Source organism: Camelus dromedarius, chromosome 28, assembly GCF_036321535.1.
Source record: "Camelus dromedarius isolate mCamDro1 chromosome 28, mCamDro1.pat, whole genome shotgun sequence".
NCBI classification, from domain to species: Eukaryota; Metazoa; Chordata; class Mammalia; order Artiodactyla; family Camelidae; genus Camelus; species Camelus dromedarius.
Genome location: NC_087463.1, coordinates 4,801,247 through 4,827,624, shown reverse-complemented (window position 1 = coordinate 4,827,624; position 26,378 = coordinate 4,801,247). Strand labels below are relative to the sequence as shown.

The following is a 26,378-nucleotide window of genomic DNA, read 5'->3' as shown; positions in this document are numbered from 1 at the left end:
GATGATTGAATGGATGAACGGATGAATCAGTGATGGATAGGATGTGCACGCGGTAAAGCATCGTTAACCCCTGGGCTTGGAGGAAGAAGCTGAGAGCGGGCGATTGCCCCGAAAGATAGCCAAAAGTATACAAAGCCATCAACATAAGTGGTTATTATTCACTGTATCTGCGAGGGCCTCGCTGGGGTGGGTCACCGTGCAGGGCTTTAGTGTTACCTCTTAGAGGACATTCACTTTTAATATTCTGTCTCCGCACAAATTCCCTGATTCATTCATGCGACAGAAGTCATTCATAAGCACGGCTTTGTGGGGGCAAACCTGGCCCCTTCCTTCAAGGACTCACAGCCTGGAGGACCCAGATGCCCGGCAAGTGCATTAGTCCCGAAGTACTCTGGAGAAGGGAGTGAAGAGTGGAGAGCTGGCCGGATGTCCTAAGAGGCAGACACTGTGGCTAAGAGGGGCCAATCGGGACATCTTCCAGAGAGGAGGTGGTGACACGGAACGAGCAGATCGTGGAGGGGCACGAGTGGACAGAGTGCCCAGGATCAGCAAAGAAACCAGAGGCCAGCGTGCACTACACAAAATGAGAACATGGCAAGGTGCCCGGGGCAGGCTGCTGGGCGGGGAGAGCCAGGAACCATGGGACAGAGAAAAAGGCTCAGTACGGAAGAGTCAGGAGCAAATGGTCCGGGGAGGACTTCCCTGATTCTGCAGAACGTGCTGGGTCTGCCAGGAGAGGTGCAAGCTTGCTATCAGTTCCAGTCTTCAGAGAGGGTACAAATTCTGTCCTGAATGTCACTGCTCAGCCACCGTCGTTCCCTGACGGAAACCCTCCCCCTTGCACTCGCTACCCCTCACCTCCCCTCTCTGTGTGTCGCCATGCCTTTTTCCTTTTCTCCTTCTCTTTCTCAACCGGAAGAGTCTTCAGAGCATCAGTGCATCCTTGAGTCCAAACTGGATACTATCTGAGACTCTTAAGTCTTGGGTGCATACACACAGTAGGCATCCAGTCATTCAACTTACTTAAAATACACACACTGTACACACGTTTTCCCTTTGGTCAACTTGAGAGTAGAAAACAATTATTCCCTGACTGTCGTAAAATGCAAAGGGCCCCTGCAGGCATTTCTGGTCATACCAAGAGGTTACTAATCTCCTGGGCTGTGATGACAATAATTCCAGACACCATGGAAATCCTCTCCGAGTTCAATTACAGAAATTAGCTGGTGTTATTTAATCCCAGAAGCCCCATGAAGTAGGCCGGGTAAGTGTCTCCATCCCTGTATTACTGATTCGTTTATGGAGGCTCAGAGAGGTCGAACAATGTGTCCAGGGACATTCAGCTGGGGAGTAGTAGGGACAGGGTCCACACTTCAGGTGTGGTGCTCTTCACATGGCAACACAGCCGTCTGGTCCCAGGTGGGCCGCCAACTTGTATCATTTCAGCAAGTCAGCACATCAATGGTCTCATCTTCTGAATGGGGATAAAATGCCTGTCTAGCCTCCCTCCTTAGAAAAATCAAGGCGGGGAAGATGTGGTGTCAAGATACTTCTGAAAAGAACAAAATACCATGCATATAAAAAGGAGTATGTTTTGATGGGAAGAGACAAATTGGGTCAGAGAAACATTTTTCCAAGCTGGCAAAGTTCTGAAACTCTTACCTGCTCACCATTCACCCCCTATGACTCCCCAGCACTGGGAAAGGGGGAAGCCTCTGCCTGCCTGGGGGGTCAGCCCCGCTGGCTTTGCCTGTAAGTATTCCTCATGGGTCTGCTGCTCACAATTCATCACCAGCTCCTGGGGGAGGGGTGGCTGCTTCCTCCCAAAGGATTCTGTGCACTTAGGGGATGCTCATGCTGTCCATTTGACCCTGGCATCATTTGCTCTGAACTGCATAGGAAGTGAACTGTGGGTTTTTACGCCAAAGGTTATTTAAAAAAAAAAAAAAAACACAATGTTTCTTCAACCTTAGAGGATACCCTCTAAGGGGGTAAAAAACCAACGCTGAAAGGGAAGCTGCTCTAAGAGCCAGTAACTTTGACTCAGTCATCTAAGGTCACCAGTTTCCCCCAACACTTGGGGCAACAGCCCCAACTGGTGTGTCTAAGGGGACAGAAGAATCTAGCAGAAGACTAAGTGAAAATGGGAATAAACGCTCAGAGCCAAACAAGAATGTAGGTTGGCATCCTTCCCTTGTGTTCTTGAAGCAGTACGCTCTGTGGGCATCTTGGTGTTTACTTTTCTGCACTTATCAAGCATTTGGCTGCCCAGAGTGTCTGCAACTTTATGACGAGTTTGTGAAACACCAGGGTTTCCTTTAGAAACAGTCCAAAGGGAAGCTCCGACCTATGGCAACAGGTCTGACGGTTGTTCCTCACTTAATCCTGGCCCAGAACATCTGGGGAAGGTCACCCCGTTTCGGTGGATGCCAGAGGACATCAGCGGAATGGGACTGTCTCGTTCCCTGCTTCAGAGGAACCCAAGGACCAAGCCCCGTGATGTGCAGCAAGGACCCTGTGAGGCTTCCTTTTCTCAGAGCAGTGCGGCTACCCTTCCAGGACGAGAGCAGCCTCCTGCCCCCACCCCACCCCCACTAGACGGCCCTGAGCAAACTCAGTAACAGCATCCCTGCAGCTAACTCCTGACAATGCTAACGTGTTAATAACAATTTACCCCATTCTTCTGGCAGGAGCAAAACTGAAGCAACTTGAAATGCCATCAGCCAAAAATCATTTATTTCCCATTCCTGAGCAGCAGAGAAAACAAAGTTTCATTTGGCCAGGTCCACTTTCAATGGCTTTCTGGTTTCAATTAAAACTTCAAGTCTCCAAAGGAAAAACTGGCATTCTGGGAGGCCGAGGCCCAGCCAAGCTGCAGTGTCTCTATAAGAATCCAGAAAAGACGTCCCATCCAGCCAGCCACTTCTCATCTTCCTCCACATCACATAGAAGCTTCAGAGCAGAGACCGAAGTACAAAGAAAAATAATGACCAGGTTGAAAAAACTCTTCCTATTCTAGGGGTACGTTTTTGTGTCAGAGAACTATTGATTTGGTTCCTAATGGAATTGAAAGTCAAGATAACAGCAGAAATGAAGTCAGGAATCCGGGGAAAGTGCCTACCTACTTATTTCTTCTTCAGCAACTCCTGCCTCTCATCAGTGACCATTTTCAACTACATTTTCTACAAAGATTCCAAGCACTGTTTCCCCACCCCACCCCCATTCCTCATTTAGGTCAGGTGATTTACAAAGTAGCTTCCCATGAATTATGCACAGAGAGGACCAGAAGCCCTTGTGGCACCAAAGGGGCTCCTTGGTTCACTCAGGGACACCCCTAGGCTTCCCCAGAACTGGGTCTGCCAGCAGTGCCTTCCTATGGGATGTTCTGATGTTAATACACAAAAGAGTCGATGACACCTCCACTTGCCTAGCCCATTCATGAACATACAAGGCGGTTAAATAGTTTCTCCCAAGCTATAAGTGGCCCCCTTCCTAACCACATCACTGCTTCTCAGCCACTAACCCTTCTGTTCACTACCAGCCAACCCCTCCCCCACCTCCAGTTTTTTTATTCCAGCGACACGTCTGTTTTCTCTGCTGAGAGAGACAAGTCTGTTTCCCTCCTCTGGCTCCCGAATGTATTTGCTCACCACCTCCTCCCCCCCAGCCCAGCTCAGGTTACTGTAGTGGCTAGCAGCTCCCCCAGCCTGGCTCTAACACCAATTCAACTTCCCAAGACTTAAGACATTTTTTTCTTAATGGGGGGAGGGGAGATGGTGCGCAAAGCGGAACTTTCTGAGTACCTGGTCTCCTGTCTTCTCAAGCTACATTCCCTGAAGTTTGCAAATATTCTGTGTTTAACTATACTCTTCTGATCTGCTCTAATGCCCTTTTTTGGTAGCAGGCAATTGCAATTAAATTTAGAGGAAAATAGTGCATCTTCAACTTGACTGAAACCTGGGACTTCTAAGTAAGGGCAAAATAGATCGCACCTCCCTCCTGGAGTCTTGGGATAGTGGAAGCCACAGAAAGCAGGAGAAAGGGGGAGGGAGGGACCTGCGATTGTAAACTGGCTACATTTTAAAGTGCTACAAACTTTCTCCTCCTTCACACGCCCCTGGCCAGTTGGCCCCGCCTCCCCATCCCTGCCAGACAACATTCAACTGGGGTGTGTGAAGGAAACTCTCCCAGACCGTCCGGGGCTGGCCCCAGTGCTGCAGATGTGGCCTGCATAGAACAACACCCTTCCTCTCCACGTCCCTCTTTCCTAGCCGACTCCTGCCCCTCCAAAATACACACGCGTGCACGCGCGCACGCGCGCGCGCACACACACGCACAAGTTTTGCAGATGAGGATGGGTTCAGACAGGCACATGAGATTTACCTGTGAAAACCACAGGAGGGTAATGGGGTAGGGCTGCCATAGAGCAAAAGCAACTTTATTAAGTTAGCTTTTTGCACAAATCTACAGGAAAAGAAGAGAAACAGGACGAAGAGTAAAGACATAAAAAAGAAGAGAATAAAACAAAAATTAAGAGAAAAACAAGTAATACTAGTATTTCCATAAAGACCATGGATTCCAACTAACTTTAGGATAAAAGGTGTGGATAGTGGCGGAGGGGAGAGGGAGGTTTGGAAGGGAAAGTAGCTGTGGTAGAATTCCAAAATAAACTGCCCTTTTGGAGGAGAGCTTCTGCAGGGAAAAGAGACACACAAATTGGCCGTTTAGCATTAGATGTCAACCATGAGATTATCAAGACAGTTTATTTGAAGCGGAACAAATCGGAAATCCTTCCCTCAACAGTCCTCTTAGACCAACACACACACCCTCAGAACCCACAGAGACACACATAAAGGATAAACGCAGCATCACGGGGCAGTAAGACCACCCCCTTCCCACACCCCAGTACCTCTAGCCTCATCTCCTACTTCCAACTGCACAACTTTCCAATCTCCAAAGAAAATATTTCCAGTTGGATCCTATTTCAGAATTGTAACTGGTGTGGGTCGTGGGAGGAGGGGTGTTTGCAGCGTGTAGGGGATGGAGACTGGAAGACAGCATTTCGGTAGTTACTTATTTTTGTAGAGCCAGCATGCTCTACCGATCAGAAATTGCTATTACCCAACAATGCTTCCATCACAAACAGACACCAAAAAACACCACCAGCATTATCACCATCTTGCTACGGATCTGCCCAGTCCAGTTTACCCGACTTTGTCTCTGTGGAACTTCTCGGACAGTATTTTAGTCAAAGAAGATAATGGTTTGAAAGACAAAAACAATAAATCGATACTGAAGGGTTCCCTTTCAGGAGTTATTTCCCACTGGAAAGCACCGAGCGGGGAAGCCTGTCGTTAACTCCCAAGCCCACGACTCCTCTAGAAACACACACAATGCGTGCTTTCAAAAAAGGCATTCGTCTGCTTTTAAGGGAATTCCTGTCTTTTCAGAGTACCCAAACCGGAGAGCACGAGAAAGAGATTCAGATCCATTGATTAAAATTTTAAGAAAAAGACTAACACAGAGCCACGACACAAGCACACACCAACCTTCGCCGGCTGGACCACTTCTTCCCTGTTCTTCTTTCTATTAACGACACGTTAGATTCTGATACATTCCCCCCCTTAAAAAATCCAACTAGATACAATGTAGCTCTCTAGCTCCACTTAACCTGCAAGTTACAAAGAGAGAGAGGAAAAAAATATCCTGCCGCCTTCCCACCCCTTTCCCTACCCCCTCCCCCTCCCGAGTCCACTCCACCAACGCCAAACCCGCCAGCCCCGGCAGCCGGCCGCCGGACCGAGGGAGGGTGCAAAACGCGGGGGGAGGGGGAGGGCCGGGGGGGGTCAGATTAGGCCAAACTCAATAAGGTCCCAGACCTCCAGCCCGACGCTGCCACCATCGCCGCCACCAACGAGCCACTCCAAATCAGCCAGCATCGCCGCTCACCGCCGGCGGCCCGGAATCGCGCCCATCCTCGGCAGCCTCGCCGGGACCCGCATCCCGCCCCTTCGGCCCCGTCTCCCCACTTCCCGCCCGGTGCAAAGTCAAAGCCCTGGCGAGAGAACGTTAACTTTTGCATGCAGGGAACATACACCGCCCCGGGCCCCAGCTGTGCGGGGGCCCGCGGCGCGGCGGGAGAGGCTGGGCGACGGGCTCCCGGGCCAAGGTCGCCGCGCGTGCTCACCCACGTCCCGGAGACCTCCGGCTCCGCTGGCCCCGGCGCTCGCTCAGATCCCGGCTCCTGTCGCTCGCCCGAGCCCCCGAAGGTGCTGCTGCGGCAACTCCATGGCGATGAGCATCTGTCACTCGGCGAGCCGCCGCGGGCGGGCCGCCCTCGCTCGGGGGGCGACGGGGCCCCCGGGCGCGCGGAGGCGGAGGCGAGCGGCGGGCGCCCCGGCCGGCCCCGCGCTTCCCGCCCGGCGCGGCCGCCTCCGCCGCGCCACCGATTTACGGAGAGAGATACCAAGGGGGAAAATGGCGTCTCCGGAGCCCGAGGAGTCCTGGAGTAATCACACTCACACACACACGCCCGCACGCACACACTCGCGCACCGCGCGCCGCGAGCCCGGCTAATTTTAGCAGGAGCACCCCCCCCAAATTATATATATCCCCGTCTCTCCAATCAATGCTATTTTTTTTTCTTTTCTTCAAAGGATGGATTGGAGCCTTAAAAAATGTTGCTGGGTTTGGGCTCGCAGGAGGCGGCGCGCGGAGGGCGAGGGCGCTTTTGCTGAGCTGTGCAGTTCGGTCCGCGGCGCCGGGCGGCCCTGCCTGCCCGCCCGCTCGTCCGCCCGCGGTCGCTAGTGCTGCCGCCGCCGCCGCCGCCGCCGCTCCATGGCCGCGCCCGCCCCGCGCCCCCGCCGCGTCCCCTCGCCACCCGCCCGTGTACCCCGCGAGCGCTGGAGTGGGGTCGGGCCCGTGTGGCTGCCTCCCGCGCCCTCTCCCGAGTCCCGGAGTCCTAGTGAAAGGAAGGGGGAGGGCGCGGGCGGGGGAGGGGGAGGATCGGAGCGGCCGCGCGGCGGAGCCGAGCGGGGACCGCCACCCCGCTGTCGGCCTCGGCGGGGGCGCGGGTGCCCACACCGCTGGCGCAACTGACCGGGGGCCGTTTCCCCGACTTGAGCCGGCGGAGACACAGCCAGTAACCGGCAAGCGACCTCCCTCTCCCTTCACCCTCCCCTGGTGAATTTCTATCAATTGGAGGGAGTGGGGCTCGTGCGGGGGCAGAAGGAAAACAGTTCGTGGGGGCGGATCGGGGCCCTTCGCTGCCCTCGCGCCCCTCGCGCCCCTCCCGCCCCGCAGCGCCCTCGCGGCCCAGTGGCTTCTGCGCGCCAGAGTCCGCCGCCGAGACTGGGCGGCCGCGGGGACCGCCGCGGGCTCGGCGCCGGCTCCCGGGCTCAACACTGCCACTATCTGACCCAACAGGAGCAGTGTTGGGGGGAGCTGCGCGCCGAGGCGCGAGATGTGATAGGCTCTGAAATTGGGTGCATTTTTTTTTCAATCTGGTAATTACATTTCAGGGAGTTATTTTTTTGTTAAGCGACATGTATGCATTCAGATGCTTTTGTGCATTTTCTCATTATTCACAAAAATTGGACTGTTGATGAGGGGAAAGACACGGAGAGATGACAAATGCTCGTCGGCTTGCAGTTCCCTATCCAGGTTGGTGGAAAGAATAGACTGGAATGTCTTCAGCTTATACAAAATACGGTGATATTTTAATCTCTTTGAGTGTTTGTATTGGGGCTGCAATGGGGGACGTTTTCAGGTCACTCAGCCGCAACCCCAGGCAACTGAGAAAGGGAACCCCTCTGGAACAGGTCTACGTTAGAGGACAATATAGGACAGACACCGATTCAGGAAGGTTTGCAAATGGTTTTGCTTGAAGACCTCGGGTAGAGTTTACTCAAAACTCAGTTTCAGAGAGGACTCTTGTCTACCATGTTTTATGTGAAAGTTTCTGGGCTTTGGATTGAGGGGGGTTTGGTACTGACTGGGAATGACCCCAGCCAACCGCATCAGCCACTGAAGACCTGAGTCAGCCCTGGTGTGAACTCGCACCGAACGTCTTCTCTCTCATCACTCGTCTCAGAGGGATGCCGCAGTGAAACGCGGCAAGCGCGACTGGCTCTGAGAACCCCCTAACTCCCATCCGGGTCCATGCCCTGGGTCAGGTGCACTCTGCTTCTGAGCACTGTCTTCTTTTTTTCAGAGGAATATTGATTGGCCAAAAACTTTTCCTGTGTTACTCATCACCGCAAGACCTCTGTTCGAGCGATGTTTCAATAGGTTTTCTGTTATCCTTTATACTGGAGCAATGTTAGTGCCTAACTGGTAAGAGATCAGCAGCGCATATGAACCAATGATCAAGGCACAAAATATAACGTGAAAACAACCGTTTTCTGCGATCACATGACCTTTGCCTGATTCCTTCTGCACCCAGATTTCTGAAGTCCTATACCAAATCCCCCAGACGACTGAGTTGGCCTGCAGGTCATTTCCGATGCTTTCCAACCGAGCTCCAGAAACCAGAAGGGTTTGCCCCTGAGCATATGGCTGGCTGGTGTCATCTGAGCCAGAACCAAAGCTTGTTGTGCAAGTCCTTTCCCTTCTGTAACCAAGGCATATTTACAGGGTCTTCCTTCTTGTGTTGTTGTGTTTTTTTGAAGAGCAGCTCAAAGGAGCACGTGCCCAATTAAAAATTCCCTGTAATAGATAGTAAGTTAGTGATTCTGCCAAACTATAGTGCAGTGAAAGTTCACCTGAGAGATCACCTAGGCAAACTTTATCATTTTGAAGCTGAGGAAACAGAAACAGAGATGCAGTGGGCTGCCAGAGTCACTAAGTTGAGGCAAAGCCATGAATAGATTCTATGTCCTTTGACTTCCATCCCTGCCTGTAACCCCTCTTTTGAACATTAGAGGTGAGAGGAGGTGAAGAAAAGTGGGGGATCCTTTCACTCTTTGTATTATACAGCTATGTATAAAATACACATACACATGTATTATACACAAATGTGTATCTCCATATACTAATACAGAAACTGTATTCAAATCCACAAATGACAAATGCTGGAGAGGCTGTGGAGAAAAGGGAACCCTCCTACACTGCTGGTGGGAATGCAGTTTGGTGCAGCCACTGTGGAAAATAGTATGGAGATTCCTCAAAAGACTAGGAATAGACTTACTGTATGACCCAGGAATCCCGCTTCTGGGGATATATCCAGACAGAACTCTAATTCAGGATGACGCCTTCACCCCAATGTTCATAGCAGCACTATTTACAATAGCCAAGACATGGAAACAGCCTAAATGTCCATCAACGGATGACTGGATAAAGAAGATGTGGTATATTTATACAATGGAATACTACTCAGCCATAAAAACCGACAACATAACGCCATTTGCAGCAACATGGATGCTCCTGGAGAATGTCATTCTAAGTGAAGTAAGCCAGAAAGAGAAAGAAAAATACCTTATGAGGTCACTCATATGTGGAATCTAAAAAAAAAAAAAAAAAAAAAAAAAACCACACACACAAACAAAGCACAAAGCATAAATACAAAACAGAAACAGACTCATAGACATAGAATACAAACTTGTGGTTGCCAAGGGGGCAGAGGGTGGGAAGGGACAGACTGAGATTTCAGAATTGTAGAATAGATAAACAAGATTATACTGTATAGCACAGGGAAATATATACAAGATCTTATGGTAGCCCACTGAGAAAAAAATGCAACAATGAATATATTTATGTTCATGTATAACTGAAAAATTGTGCTCTACACTGGAATTTGATACAACATTGTAAAATGATTATAAATCAATAAAAAATGTTAAAAAAAAAAAAAGAAAGAAAAGAAACTGTATTCAAATCCTAGCTAAATATCCCAAACACTATTATCTTCTTTCCCACTTTTTTGGTCCTTTGAGAACCAGATCCTGAAACACTGAAAGTCTGAAGCTGGTAAAGAGGTTGGTTTGAAAATTAGTGCCGTGCAATTTTAAGATACCTATTCTCCGGGTCCCAGGGATCCTTGAGGAGATAAAGGGCCAGTCTCAGCAGCTGCTGGGGATGCAGACAACACACCTCTCTCAGCCCTACACAGCTTCAATGCCAGCATCTTGCTGTCACTCGGCAAATAATGATGTAGCACAAACTGTACCAGACGTGATGGTAGCACCCAGAGATTCAAACTCAGAATTCACAGCCCAGTGGGAAGGAATGCCATGCAAACTTCTAACTACGTCTAATGAATGGAAATATCAGAAAAGAGATGTTTATAAAGCACGTGGAGCACAGGGTAGGAGGGTGAGGTCAGAAATCATATCCTCTTGTGATTTGCTGCACATTTATTTGCTATTTAACATGCATGTTTATTTTCCCCTCTTTTACACACATACCGTTTTCCCCCTATAACCTGTTTTTCCAACCGAAGATAAAAGTTTTGAGGACAGGGCTGTGTCTTACACGGACCATGTCAATAAATATGGGCAAGTATAAATTTTCCTCTGATATCATCAAACAGCTGACTTACTGCTGGCCGGGCTGTGACCCTGGTTAGGCACCATGTGCCTAACCTGTAAAATGTGCATAATGATACCCCGTCCCTCGCCCCAGGCTCCACGCCAGAGATGCTGCAAGGAGCGGCAAGGCAATCACACCACTACATGGCTTGAGAGCCAGATAAAAGGCATATATACAAGGTAGGTGTAGTTCAAAGTACAAAGCTAGGTCATGTCATTTTCACATTTCTGAAACTACTGGGATAAAGAAATGAGTCAAACACACCCATTCTTCCTTTATAATAAGTTGAGATCAAATAATAAAATCAAATCCTCAGAGTCAGTCATCGTCCCTACTTGGGTTCAAATACTGTATTGATTCCCAACTTTTTAGAAAATGAAGTAGTATTATCTAACGTGGTGCTTCTCAACACTCATTGTGAATCAGAATTACCTGGAGGAATTACTGATGCTCAGGACCCATATTGATTTAATTGGTCCCAATAATAAATGCCCTGGATGCTTCTAATATGCAACCAGTATTGATAATCACTAACCCAGCAGGAGGGACATGCCCCCACAATGTAATCAGGATACTTTGAAAGCTCCTACCCTCTTAAGCTAGGTAGCCTTAACGAAGACGTATCTAACTGGAGGAGCTAGCCACACTGAGCTGTAGAGTGATCAGGCCATGTTTGGAGTTTGGGGGAAATTCTGAAAATGAAAAAATTGGGAGTATGTTCCACTGATGTAATAAAAAGGCCACAGCTCATTTTGCTAAGGAGACTAATTTTTAAGCTTATTTGACAAGTCCTCTCACCTCTCTGATCCTCAGAACCCACTTCTGAAAAAGGAAGGGCCTTCTAAAGTCTTCGGAGGAAGAAGCCGGCTGCAGAATTCCCTTCACTTTTGATTCCAGGACACAAGAGAGTCCCAGTGGGGCAGCGAGAATACACTGAGAACAGTCGAAGTGGGAAGTGAACGCCATCCTCACACGTAAGGAAGATGTTAGGGAATACAGGGATTCATTTGCTTGACTCTGCTCTGCAGGGCATTGCAAACCCCAATCAGCTCAGGTAATGGGGAGGCAGATCTCAGCTCAATGTAATGGAAAACACCTTGACTGGACCTCAGATGAGAACAGATCATCTCAAATAGTAATGAGCTCCCTGCCCTGAGAAGTATTCCAGAAAAGACTGTGCACCCTTATTTTTCACTTCCCCCCAACCACAATCTGTGAACTCCTTGAGGTCAAGGATTTTGCATTATACTTCTGTATCTTCACTGGATAAGATTGTACCTAGAGCCAAGTTTAAGTCCAGTTAAGGGTTAGTGGAATGTCAAAAATATTTAACAATCAATATGACATGGGGCCAGTTGGTCAGAATGGACACTGACACATGTCCTTGCTCACCCAGGTGATATCACATTAATTTTTGGATCCATTGGAGATTCAGGGCAGACAGCATGATAGAGGCAGTGAGTCTGGAGTGGTGGTCATTTAAAAGTTCTAATATTTTAGCACCATCATGCTTATCCAGGCATATTGGGTGAACATTGGTTTTATATAATGAGTAAATGAATGCATGAATGAATCAATCAGTCAATCAAGTCTTCAGTGGAGAGACAGAAAGTGGTAGACTTGGATTCCAGTCCTGTTCTGCCATTAACTGGCTGGGTGAAGCTAAACACACTATTTCAGCGCCCTCTGCTTTAGTTTCCCCACGTTTGCCCTATGGAATCAACAATCATGACGCTCACAGGAAACATCAGAAATAAAGTGACGTTGCAAAGTTAAACAATTCTGTTCAAATACTGGTCTTGATTATGAATATGATGCGGACATGTCAATGTCTCTCTCCAGATGCAGCCTAGATCTGCCCCCTCTGAGGTGCACCGTGTGTTTTTCTCTCCTCTAGGAAGCAAGAAGGTGATTTCTACTCCCGAGTGCTCCCAGCCCAGCCCCGCTCTGGAAAGGGCTCTTGTCTCCAGTGGCTTCCCCGATGCTACTGCGGTTGCTAAGCAACAAGGAGCCGAGCAGGAGCAAAATGTAATTGTCCCAGGAAGGGAATTCCAGGTCCAACAATGACTGGATTGTAGTTTTGGAATCTTTGCCTCCCTAACTGCAAGAAATTCACGACAGGAAGCTTTCTTGTCACATGGTTCCTCCTACAGATGCTCCAAGAGGGCAGCTTTCACTACTTGAAAGGCAACAAGGTGGGGTAAGGAGCATTCTTCTGGGTTTTCATTTTCTGGCTTCCTGACACATTTTCTTTTTTTTTCTTTTTTTTCTTTTTTTTTTTTTTTTTGTCACTGTGACTTCAGAACACCCCGCATCTGCAGCAAGATTTGAAATGTTCCCAATTCCTAACCGAGCCTCAGAAGCCCGGCTATAAGGAGGTTACAGCACTGTGTACAGCACAGGAGGCAAAAGGAGATCCCAGAGGAACACCATGGGGGATGCAAGCTCCCCTTCATTGCCCCTACAAAGCCACCTGCTAGGGCCATGACAGACAGAGGCATGCACAGAAAGGTGTTTTAAGGACAGCTTGCTTAAACTGGGAGGAATTTATTGAAAGGATACAGAGGAACCTCATGGAAGGCAAATCTAGGAAGGAGAGTCAGGTCTTGCGTGAACTGGGAAGTTGCCAGGCAGCTCCTCTCTCTCGCTCCCTCTTGGGTCACACTCTCTCTTGTGTGTGCTTCCTTATACCTGTTTCAACCTTTCAGGGACAGATTCTCTCTGCAAGATACTTTATTTTGCGCCTTCACAGTTTTGGCATACAACTGCCTTTCTTCCATGACAACCCTCAGCTGCAATCTTTCCTGTGATCCCATCTCCTCATAGAAAAATATCTGATTGCCTCCTAGGACGTCAAAGGTACCCTCCCGGTACCCATGGCTGAGGCCAGGGGGCTAGCGCGCATGTGACTCTCCAGCCTTACGCATTTCTTAAGGAGGAAATGGGGACTTTGTCTGATGGCGCGAGTGCTGGACTGGCGCTCTGGGTGTATTTAGGATGAAGAGCTGAAACTCTCAGCAAACTTACATGTTTCCAAACCAAGGTCATCTTGCAACGTGGGAGGAACTTGAGTTTTGAAGTTAGGCAGACTTGGTTTTGACACACTCTGAGGAAAACTAGGCAAGTTACTTCTCTGAGTTTTAGCTTCTTCACCTGAAAAATATGCCTACTCTTAGGAGCATCCACTCTTTAGGGTTATGTGAGGACTAAGCGCAGTTAAATGAGGTGAGGTGTGGCAGCGTCTATATGACCAAGATTATGCTGAATGATTTACAAGCACAGAAGATACATAGCATAGTCTTTTTGTCAATAATCTTTCATAGAGAACTTACTCTATTTGATCTGTACTTGGTACTGGGCATATAGAAACTATTAACATATTTCCTTGACCTTGAGAACTTTCAGTCTAGTAAAAGAGATCCAGGCAATGTCAGAACCCAACTGTCATTCCACCCTCTTTATTTCTTAGTGAACATGAAGAGCAGATTATGACTTATTCTAACCTCTTGCCCAAGACCAACTCTAGCTGTTAATAGCAGAGAAGTCCTCTGTGCAGATTCCCCTGCCTTCATGCAGCTGGCAGTCAATTTTAGTGGACAAGATCACATGTGAGCCAGTAAATGAAAAATACAAAAGATCATACAAACCATGCCTGCTACCGACAAACACGAAGATGCAGAAGGGAGTCCCTCGTAGGAAGGAGATTAGGTGGGACACTCTTTAAGGTGCTGTCTGTCCATATGATGCTATGAAACTAAGAGTTGAGAAGAAAGAGAAATCCAGGTAAGCTCTAGTTAAAATAGAAGCTTCTATGGTCAACTTGAACTGCCTGAAAAACAACACAGGACATAGATCAAGAGGAAGCCGGAAGTGCAGTCTGGGTCCCCCAGTTTTACCACGTGATTCATCATAAGCCTGTGGAATTGTTAGCCGGTTATTGCTGGTTGGAGTTGGCTCTTGGCTTGACCGATGTCATAGGCACATTAGAGAGACCTAACGCTCATATGGAGAGGACGGCTTTTAGAATGGTCGGAGAGTGACCGTGGGTAAACGCAGTTTGAGCCATGTGTCTTGACCAGTGGGTTCATTCTATATTTGGGCTGGAATCCACAGAATCCCTATTTGTCCCTTAATAGCCAAGCTATTCGTCTCAGTGCACTATCTAACACAGTGCTACGGTCTTGATACTAGATAGATCTTCCAAATGTGCGGGTTCAAACCCAGTCGCAAAAGACTCAGCACAAGGGCCGTGAAAGCGCACCAGCTGAGGAAGCTGAGACAAGCTGCTCGCAGTCATGGAGCCAGGGGTCCGTGGGCCTGGGCTCTGGAGCCCAGAACTCTCGTTCCAGAGCCCACCCTTTTGTTCCCGGATCCAGGCAGCTGCTCTGTTGCAGCACTGCCTAGCCAGGAAGCAGCCCGGAGGCACCTGGATGTTCCTTAAATCACCTCTTTAGAATGTCCTGAATGAGCCAGTTGCTTTCAGCTTTCTAAATAACATGAATCACAGTAACATTGAAACTTTGAATCATAGCACTGGCAGGTTCATTGGAGATCATTTGGACCAAGCAATTCATTTTAGAGATGAGCGAAAGCTGCGAACCAGACAGATAAACTGAATTTCCCAAATTTTCGTGCAGGTGACAAAGTCAGGTTTAGAAACCAGCACATTGGACTGGCAATTCCAGAGCCCTTCCCGTTACAGCCAGCTGCCAGGGCTTGGGTGTACCCTCTGCAGACCAGACCAACTCAGACTAGGAAAAAGGGAACTAGGTTCAGCAAAGAGGTTCAGCAAACCGGCACGCCTCTAAACCTTCAAAACAGGGAGATTTGGGCATATTCTCTTTGAGAGGACAACTTGGCATATACTTTTGTGATTGTTCATCTTTGCTCCAAATTATAGGCCAAAGGAAGGAAAACAGGATTGCTTGCTTCACAGTTAGACTGATATTCTCGCAGAAATTACTCTAATTTTTGTCTTGCAACAATTGATAGTAAGGTAACATATTAGAGGAAAAGTAGAAGAAAAAATATTTTAAGAAGTTAAGAATAAACCATGTATCATCTTTTGGAGATTGTTACTATCTGTAACTAATACTTTAACCACGGGAGCCACCTGTATAGGGTTGCAGAGTTGTGACACACAGTGTAATGACCTCAAACCAGTATACTCAAGCTTGAAAGAACAAAGAAGTGAAATGAACAATTGATAAAATTTAGCTTAACCTTAGTGCATCAGATAAAGCATTGGCATGTTTATGTAATATTGTTCTTTAAATAAGGGTGCCTCCCTGTGAAAGTGTTGACTAAGCCTTTTCTCTAGTGTCAGACACAAGACTGATAAAAGGCAATTCTATTATTTTATCTAAAGATTCACTGACTTATTAGTTGTGTCAGGATAGGTGTGAAAAGGGTCAGGGCTCAGTGCCGTATCTGTCTGGGTGTGGCAGACTGTGGCGAAAGCCCCCTGAAAGCAGTGGCTCAGCCAAACAGGCAAGGCAGGCTTCCAACAGAGTTATCAGCGTTTAGCCACAACTTCCAGGAAGGGTCAAAGATAAAGCTGTGGGTGTGCCGATAAGGAGGCAGAGCACGGTGATAGCGAATCCAGGGCAGCAGAACTCTGCAGGTGGCATCTCCAAGGTCTGTTCACGGCTTGGGAGAAAGAGATTGTGAAAGTAAGGAAGGGACCCAGACTTGGCAAAGGGATTCAGTGCAAATCAGGTCGTCAGAAATGGTGGTTATAATAGAGATGAAAGCAAAAGTGGGGTCTTCTGAACCCAGTGCAGGATGGTGATGTCCAAGGAGGTATCTCTGGCTCTGAGATGCAAGTGGAGGGACCCTGGCAGTCAGAATGGAGCCAGTCACGTCACATGATCAGTTTGGGAACAGACTATCCAGGGAGGAAAGTGAATATTTAGCACCAGGTCCTGTCAGGCTGCCCCAGCATTACTTGCACAATGATTGGGTTCTAAGCAACATCCTATTGGTTCAAGAAGAGATAAGGAAACTACTTAAGTTCTTAAATCAGACTGCTTTGATGACTGGAGGGGTATCGGACTTGCAAGTGGAAATTAATGGATCTATGATGGAAAGGTGAGGTAGACACCAGCCGAAGAATAGAGGCAGCAGAATGAAAGATTCTTTTAAAAAGGTCCTTACACATTGTAAAGACTATCTCATTTATATTAGGAAACAACTTTTACTCAAGGTCTAGCTTTTACTTCATTGGCGTAAAGAGTAAATAAATGAAAATCTGTTAACTTAGAAAAAAATTAGAATTGTTTTATCACTTGTATGAGTACAAGTGTTCTCTCCTGCCCAGTGGATTTTGAGTGAATCAGGAAGAGAAACAAACATCTTGCCTTGGCAATTTCTAAGTATTTATTGGACACTGACTACTGTTAGAGATTTTCTCTCCTGCTGCAGCTCTTTCCTAACAAGTGGTATCCACCACCCCGCCCCACCCCGCAATCTTCTGCGTGAACCATTTTCTGTATTTATCACCAATCCCGTTCCACAGCGCCTAGGTAGAACACTTGTCTGCATAGTCCTTACTACCTACAGAGGGGCTGCCGGAAATCTAGGGTTCTGACTGCCCCCACACACTAAGAGTCAGGAGGGAAGGAGGGGCCCAGAAAGGAAGAGCGGCCAGATCAGAACACTCAAGGGTTTTCACCAGGGGGGGCAACAACTGGTTTAATGCGTTTCCACGGTGGTGGGTATCAGATGCTTCGCAGCGTCCAGCCAGGTCTCCCTCACCTGCATCCCCCTCTACTCTGTTACTGATGTTCTCAAGCTCTCCCTACCCTTCTTTACATCTCCACCGACCAGGCAGAACTTAAGGTTAAGATTTAGGGTGACTTACGATAGGCTTCTAGTTACATGGAGGGTAAATAGACTTCCACTTCTGGCTCTAATGGAGGGGTTTGTATCATACCTACCCACTGTCTACAAACAAAGAGCATCTTTGAAGGCATCTGAGAGCATCCAAGGAGGACAAACCATGAAGTGTCAGGACTCCCAGGGGAAGAAAATGCATTGAGGAAAGGCTGATACTCGGCCCTGTTTTTTTTTTTGTTGTTGTTGTTGTTGTTTTTTCCCTGAAGACATTTGCTGTTTCAGAAGCCCTGTATGGAGCAACAGTCTGAGAAACCAAGTAGAAAGCAGTTAACTGAAAAGCAGAAAAGTTGAGTAGGGCTTGACTGTATCATGAGGCTGCGGGGACAAAACATAGTTTAGGACCTTCCAAGGCAGTGCGGACGTGAGGAGCCAGTTACAGAGAGAAGGACAATACAGAGAAGTAAGATCTTGTACCGATCTTTCCCCTGAGGAATGTGATGGTTCCTGGGGAACATGTAACAAGAGGCTGAGAGGTCATGCAGAAATCTCACTCAGAGGCTCAGAGGATAAACAGAGTTTTCTGCAGCCAAAGCTGTGGGAAGAAAAACATTACAGTTCCAGCCCTACCAAGAAGGAAGGGTTCCAGTAAATATTCTCAGGCTTTCATTTGGAATCCTGGAAGGCACTCACTCGAGGAAGGGTAAACTGGAAACAGACTAGGCCTTACCATATTAGAAGCTTAGCTCCAAATTAATTCAATACCGGGTTCAATTAAGGTGAATTGCTTATGAGAATCAAAAGATCGTTCCATAGGGAGGAAAATAGCATCAATTAGAACTTTCATAATTTTTATACTCATATAAGACATGGCATCCATCAAAAGTTACTAGGCATTCAAGCAGTTGGAGAAAAGAATAAAGAGACAATAAAAAATGAGTAAAGGTTTCAAATTTTGAGATTAGCAAATGTTAACCACTATATATAAAAATAGATTAAGAAACAAATTTCTTCCATATAGCACAGGGAAGTATATTCAATACTTTGTAATAACCTTTAATGAAAAGAATAGGAAAACAAATAAATGTATGTATTATATGCATGACTGGGACATTGTGCTGCACATCAGAAGTTGACACGCATCATCTTTTTTTTTATTCTCAATTTAAAAAACTGACTAAAAGTTGATCTAGATTTTGGAGTTATCAGACGTGGACTATTAAATAATTGTGATTAACATTTTAAGGGAAGAAAAATTGCAGAATTTTACCAGATCCATACTTTTCATTAAAAAAAAAATAGAAATTCTAGAATTAAAAAAAAAGCACAGTGACAGAAAGTAAATGGTCTCTGTAAGTGAGTTCAATGGCCGATCAGATAAAATCTAAGAGAGGATTGGTAAACTGGAAGTTAGGTCAGTAAAAGATATGCAGACTTACGCATGAAGCAATAGAAAATACAAAAAAGATACTCATGGAGCATGAACTGTATAGCAATGATCTAACATGTTTCAAAGGATTAAAACATTTTTAATTTCAGAGAATGCTATATGACAAAATGAAATTAACTAGAAATTAATAACAAAGAGATAGCTCAGAGATAACATGAAAGCTCATATGTTTGGAAATTAAATAATGTACTTCTAAATATCTCATGAGTCAAAGAAGTCACAGTGATAGATTAGAGCTAAAAACAACTAAAGTGCAACATATTGAAACTTTTGGAATGCAGCTAGAGATATGCACTGAGTGAAATTTAGGGCGCTACATGTATGTAATACAAAACAACAGACTCTGGAAGACCACTATCTCATTATCTATCTATAGAAATTAGGAAAAAGAACAGCAAAATAAGAATCTACAAATAGGAAGAAGGGAATAATACAGATAAAAAGCATAGCAGAAATTAATTTAAAAAGACAGCACATATACAGTTAATTATATTGGCACTTTGAAAAGGTTTAAGTAGTCTCTTATACACTCACATGTAGGCTCGAGATTCATAAATTTGAAATAATTTTCCCAGGTAAAAAATACCTAGGTTTTCTTAACACTGATCTGCATACATGCACGCATTTCTGAGATACTTTGAGTCATTGTTTAAAAAGAGAAAAAATATCTTTGGGTTTTGCAAAAAAAATTGCTGATGAGAGTATTATCGATTATATATGTTTGGGTCTGTATATGTGTTACATAAACAATGTTCTTTTTAAAATTGAAGTATACTTGATTTACAATGTTGTGTTAGTTTCAAGTGTACATTCAGGTTTTTGGCAGATTATATTCCATCATAGGTTATTTCAAGATATTGGGTAAATTCTTGTTGCTTATCTATTTTATGGATAGTAGCTTGCATCTGTTTATCCCATATCCCTAATTTTTCTTCCCCACCTCTCTCTCCCCTTTAGTAACATTAGTTTGTTTTCTATGTCTGTGAGTCTGTTTCTGTTTTATATATATTCATTTGTATTACTTTTTAGATTCTGCATATAAGTGATATAGTATCTGTTTTTCCTTGTCTGACTTATTTCACCAAGCATAATCTCTAGGTCCATCTATGTTGCTGCAAATGGCAAGCTTTATTCTTTTTTATGGCTGAGTAATATTCCATTTCATATATCTTAAGCCATTCATCTGCTGATGGGCACTTGGGTTGCTTCCATTTCTTGATTATTGTAAATAGTGCTCTATGAACATTGGGGTGCATGTATCTTTTTGAATTACTGTTTTTTTTTTTTTCTAGATATATACCCAGTCATGGAATTGCTGGATCATATGGTAGTTTTATTTTCAGTTTTTTAAAGAACCTCCATACTGTTTTCCATAGTGGCTGCATCAAATTTGCATTCCCACCAACAGTGTATGAGATTTCCCTTTCCTACACATCCTCTCCAACATTTATTATTTGTAGACTTTTGACAATAGCCAGTCTGACAGGTGTGACATGATAACTCGTGGTTTTGATTTGTATTTCTCTAATAATCAGCAATGTTGAATATTTTTTAATGTGCCTGTTGGCCAACTGTGTGTCTTGGTAAAAATGTCTATTCAGGTCTTCTGCCCATTTTTTAACTGGGTTTTTTTTTTTATATATTAAGTTGTACAAGTTGTTTGTATATTTTGGATATTGACCCCTTGTTGGTTGCATTATTTGCAAATATTTTCTCCCCTTCCACAGGTTTTCTTTTCATTTTGATGATGGTTTCCTTTGCTGTGCAAAAGCTTTTAAGTTTGATTAGGTCTCATTCATTTACTTTTGACTTTATTTATTTTGCCTTGGGAAACTGATCTAAGGAAATATTGCTCCAACTTATGTCAAAGAGTGATTCGCCTATGTCCTTTTTTAGGAGTTTTATGATGTCATGTCTTACATTTGGGCCTTTAAACAATTTTGAGTTTATTTTTGTACATGGTGTGAGGGAGTGCTCTAATTTCATTACTTTATATGTAGCTGTCCAGCTTTCTCAGAACCACCTGTTGAAGAGATTGTCTTTTTTCCATTGTAATTCTTGCCTCTTTTGTCATAGATTAATTGAAGGTAGGTGCATGGGTTTATTTCTGGGCCCCCTATTCTGTTCTATTGATCTGTGTGTCTGTTTTTGTGCTAATACCATGCTGTTTTGATTACTGTAGCTTTGTAGTATAGTTTGAAGTCTGGGAGGATTCCAGTTTTGTTCTTTTCCTCAGAATTTCTTTGACAATTTGGAGCTTCTTGTGGTTCCATATAAATTTTAGGGTTATTTGTTCTATTTCTGTGCAGAATATCCTGGATATTTTGGTAGCAATTGCATTAAGTCTGTAGATTGCTTTGGGTGGTATGGTTATTTTAATACTATTAATTCTTCCCATCCAAGACTACAGGATGTCTTTCCATTTCTTTGAATCGCCCTCAGTTTCCTTTATGAATGTTTTATAGATTTTAGAGCAGAGGTCTTTCACCTCCTTGGTTACGTTTATTTCTAAATATTCACAAATAATATTCTTCAATGCATATATATGTATACGCTTGTGAATGAAATTTCAGTTGGACACTAAGCATGCAGCCGAAAAGAAGATAGATATAATCTTGACTTTTCTCAAATTTATAGTCTCAGGGTAAAGCTTATATGGAGAAAAAAAAAAAAAAGAAGGAAAAAAGAAGCAAGGGGGAAGGGAAGAAGGAAATCTTTTCTTATGCTTCAGAGACAAAAGCAAGAGGAGATAATTACTAAATTATTCAAGCTTTTATAATTTTTTTAGCCTCATAACCTCCCTTTTATGTTACCTGGTTAATTCAGATTAATTGTCAATTTTGATTCTGTTTGGACCACATGTCTCAGCTCATTCCTATCTTTGTCTGAGTTTAGAAACTAAACATTTTATAAACTTATATATTCCCTTAAGTTCTTCTTTTGAATAATTTGCATGATTCTTAGGATTCTGAATGGAGTCATGAATCTTAGCATGGTATTAGCTGCAGACTGAGCATTGAATAAATATTTGTATTAAATAAATATTTGATAACTTTGCATCATCTTATATGTTATACACTTTACAGAAAGCTTAAGGTCTTGTAAATTAAAATAATGGTTTTAAAAACTTACAAAATGATAAGTAAATAAAGCATTTTGAAAAGACAGAAACTGAAAATGGAAAGCAATTGTCCTATACGATGCAGCAGGGGTACTGAAGCCCGACCTTACATTCTATGCCATTGCTTGTCATCTGTCTCTTCCCTTGTCTTTTCCTTGTCTTTTCTGCCTGCCTATGAATTTCAGCTTTCTTTTGGGCTTTGCTCAAGCCTCACCTCCTCCCAGAAACCTTCCAATGAAACCTTTACAGTTACACTTGCCATTTTTATCTCTTATTGATTCTTCTAATTTCCTACCTATTTCTGTAGGCATCTTTCTTCACATACACAGCTTGTCTCTAACTGGGAACCCTTCAGTGAGGATGCATCTATTCAAGATGCTCTGGGAAATAGAAACAAAATGCCTACCCTCCCACCCACCCACATGCACACATGGAGCTCTGATGGCTTCTGCTTGGTGGTGGCCTAATTCTCAGTCGACTTGTGGTAGCTATTGCTAGCTGTGTCCTGATATCAGTTCACTCAATAGTACCCCAAGTAATAGAATCTCCACATTTTTGATGAACACTAGGAAGAAGGATTTTACTTCCAGCCACCTTTGCAGCCAGGTATGGCCAGGTGATTCTGGCCAATGTGATGCAAGTAACAGTGGTGTATGAACGTTCAGGAAATGGCTTTCCTGATGTTCTTTTTCTCTATTCTAACTCCTAGAATGCAGGAGCTGCCATCTTGGACCACGAGGTTGAGACTGTGCACAGTAAGGAGCAAAGTAGAAGGCTGACACTCGGAGCATTGCACCAGAATCGCCTACTCAGATTTTGATTTTTATGTCGAGAAACTACTCTCTTGCAGTTTCTGTTAGTTTAGGGTTTCCTTCACTCACTGCCTAACCCACTGCTAACCAGTCAGGGCTCTCCGTTCAGATGCCATGCTAATATTTCCGTTCCTCAGTAAACTCATAGTGCAGTAATAATGACTTTTTGGTATTTTAGGTTAGACAGAAGTAAAATATCATTGTCCTTGAATTCTAAAGTCAGTACACGTTTCTTGCTTTTGACTGGTTTTTTAACAAGGAAGAATTCATGTTATTAAAGGACCCTTCCTAGCCCAAATTATGTCCCTCATCAAATGAAATGACTATCCGTAGACTGATTTGTGTTAAGGTGTTGTCACCAGTGGTTGGTTATCTGTTAAAATATTAGCTGGTGCCTGAATGAATGTCTACCATTTACACCTTAGGTTAATGTCCCAAATGATCTAAAATTGGCAAATGGGGAATGTCAATTTTAGTGTTACCTCTAGAAAAAAGTTTTAGCTCTAGAGTAAAGATAACCAAGTTAGCTGAAGACTTATCTCTTGTGACGGAGTTTCCGTGTTGCAAATAATGAGCTAATCTTTAGGATTCTGGGTAAAACTGAAAAGAAGATTTTTAGGCACCATAAGATCCACTCTTGAGAACTCCTGTAATTGTAAGGGGGGGGTTCCCACTGCAGCTTTCCACACTCCACACCCTTTCCCAGCCTCTTTTCTTCAGCTTTCCAAGGAAAACTAATAATTGTATTAATTAATTCATCTTAGACTGTTAATGACTGCCTGTGTACACGTAAGACTGTTAATTCCTCCCTCTCATTGTATGGCCCCTGCAGTGGGAAAAACAGAGCGCCAGCCTTGCTCCACTCTGGTCGAAGTATTTCTTTGAACAATCTCTGGGCTCCCGACTCAGAAGCACTTCCCTTATGCTTTGATAGCATTCTCATCAGGGGGATTCCTTGGGAAACCAACACTGGGAAGGAAAGAGAAGGAGTAAAACTGGGGCCAGGCGAAACGTACACATCTGGCCTCACCATTCAGGAGACACTGATTTGCATTAACCTGTAGGAAGAGAAGCAGTAAATGGAACTGAGGCAGCCATAGTCCTGAACATGGCAGAAGGGCTTCCAGAAGCACCTGGCTGACCTGGGTTTGTCTCTGAACAAGAACACTCAGTAAGTCTTGAGTGGAGCCCAAGCAGTTATGGGAAGTGATGGGGAACTTGGGGTTTCTGCTGAAACTTTGTAACATTTACATTTTATGCTTTAAATTCACAGATATTTTAAAGAATGAATAGAATAAGATGAGGGGAGAAATGCTGAGAGTGAACTGAAGAATTGCAGGTCATGATGAATTGTCATTCTGTCCCTGTGTTGTCTTTCGTCTTTGGGTGACTGTCGTATGTATCACATGACCTTCATAGAGACTGACCTAGAGAAAAACATCTGTGAATTTCTCCAGATTCATCTGCATCTCGGGGAAAACTTGGCAAAATAGAAAGGAATTCTTCAGGGATGTATGGGTCCAAATTTCCATTTTATCTCTGACCTTTTACTAGCTACATTGCCATAGGCTCATTACTTAACATTTTTCACATTCAATTTTACTTTCCATAAAAAATATCTGCCTTTATCATTGTTATAAAGTTTAAATAATAAAGTATAGGCAAAACATGTCTAACACCCTGTTCATTTCCTTTTTTCTATTGTTCTTTTTTTTGATGCATAGGTGATTTACAATATTATGTTAGTTTCAGGTGTACAACATAGTGATTTAATTTTTTATAGATTATACTATGTTTAAAATGATTATAAACTAATGGCTATATTTCCCTGTGCTGTACAATATATCCTTGCTGCTTATTTATTTTATACATAGTAGTTTGTATCTCTCATCCCCCTACCCCTATCTTGTCTCTCCCCCTTCCTCCCTCACTGGTTACCACTAGTTTGTATTTTGTATCTGTGAGTCTGTTTCTGTTTTGTTATACATATCTGTTTATTTTATTTTTTAGATTCCACATATAAGTGATAACATAGAGTGTTTGCCTTTCTCTGTCTGACATTTCACTAAGCATAATATCCTCTAGGTCCATCAATGTTGCTGCAAATAGTAATATTTCATCCTTTTTTATGACTGAGTAATATTCCATTGTAAATATATTTATGTGTGTGTATATATATATATATGCCATATCTTCTTTATCCATTTATCTGTTGATGGACACTTAGGTTGCCTTAATATCTTGGCAATTGTAAATAAAATTGCTATGAACATTGGGGTACATGTATCTTTTTAAATTAGTGTTTTTGTTTTCTTTGCTTATATACCCAAGAGTGAAGTTGATGGACCATTTGGTAGTTCTATTTTTAGTTTTTTGAGGAACCTTTATACTGTTTTCCACAGTGGCTGCACTAATTTCATTTCCTGCCACAATGTATGAGGGTTCCCTTTTCTTCGCCAGCATTTGTTATTTGTAGACTTTTGATGACAGGCATCCTGACAGGTGTGAGGTGATATGCCATTGAAACACAGTATTCATTTCTAACCCCGTTACAATGTCCAAGTCTTAAACAAAAGCCACTTAGAGCAAGTGTAAGGCTATCTCTTTATTCTATCACCAACCTACCAGGCAGGAACATGAGCAGGCCCTGGTGATGTGTCAGGGAGTTTTCACCAGTTCTGAGGCTGCAACATCCAAGACCATCATCTCTAAACAGGACTGTGGTGAAGGCAGACGTCTCTCTGGGGACATCTAAGCCCCAGCTTGGTGAGGGACGGGGTAGATGGTCCCATGAGTTTGCACGTGTCCTGTAATTCTTTGCACAGCAAGCGTTTGCTTTGCTAGTTTGTTCAAACCGCTACAGCAGATCCAACCCAGTTTAGCTGTTGCCATTTTCTCCTTGCAAAAATGAAGTTCAGAGAAGGCCAAGACTATCGTGCTACCTCTATAACTTGCCCTATGTTTCCCTGCCTTCTCCCAGATCTTGTGTACATTAGCACCCCACTTACCCAGGCCCTCTCCATAGCTACTTTGGGTTGGATCCCAGGGCTCTTTTATCTCCACTTGTCACTGTCCAGCCAATGAGCTGATTCAGTGTTAGTTGCAATGGGTGGCTGTCTACTCAATGTGATATGCACATTTCCTCAAAGAGTTTCCTCCTGGCCTCCACAATGGCCTATTTTCATTTGAGTCAAGCTCCAGAGCCTCCAGAAGGCATCTCACAGCTGAAATATACAGATGACCCAGGAGAGACTGAAGGGTGGGGCTATTTGCACAGTGGCTCCATTAATTACCACGTTGGCACAAACTGGTTATCAGATTAGCTGCCTGTATCCTTGAAAATCTGGGGATCAAGCATGGAGGGAAATAAGCAGGATCCACGGCTGGTGAGACTAGATGAGGAAGGGAAGGAAGGAAGACATCTAGGTTTTGGAGCTCAGTCCCAGGTAAGTATCTGCAGTGAGACATGTGAAGGAGCCAATGCCAGCATAAGGCAACCAGTTTCTGGAGGGAGGGACCCTAAGGATGCCATGTTAGAGGTAATTACGGATGGCAGGAATATGGACAAGTGCTCCTTTCTTCTTCATGCTTTTCAACGCCTCCAAAAATATATATAATGTGGCCAATGTCATAG

The 26,378-nt window shown here is 44.5% G+C and overlaps 1 protein-coding gene across 5 annotated transcripts in view; it reads right to left on the bottom strand.

Annotated features, from left to right (window-relative positions):
• The window catches only part of SETBP1 (SET binding protein 1), a 358,959-nt gene extending 352,580 nt beyond the window's left edge, over positions 1–6,379 (bottom strand). For 3 of the 5 annotated variants that reach the window (XM_064480304.1, XM_064480310.1, XM_064480307.1), the window contains exon 1: positions 6,188–6,379. The gene's annotated coding sequence lies outside the window, so the exon portion shown is untranslated. Of the gene's footprint in view, positions 1–5,549; positions 5,716–5,879; positions 5,982–6,187 lie in introns of those variants that run through there. The other 2 variants (XM_064480306.1, XM_064480305.1) reach the window with 2 other exon arrangements.
• Positions 6,380–26,378: the final 19,999 nt, after the last annotated feature.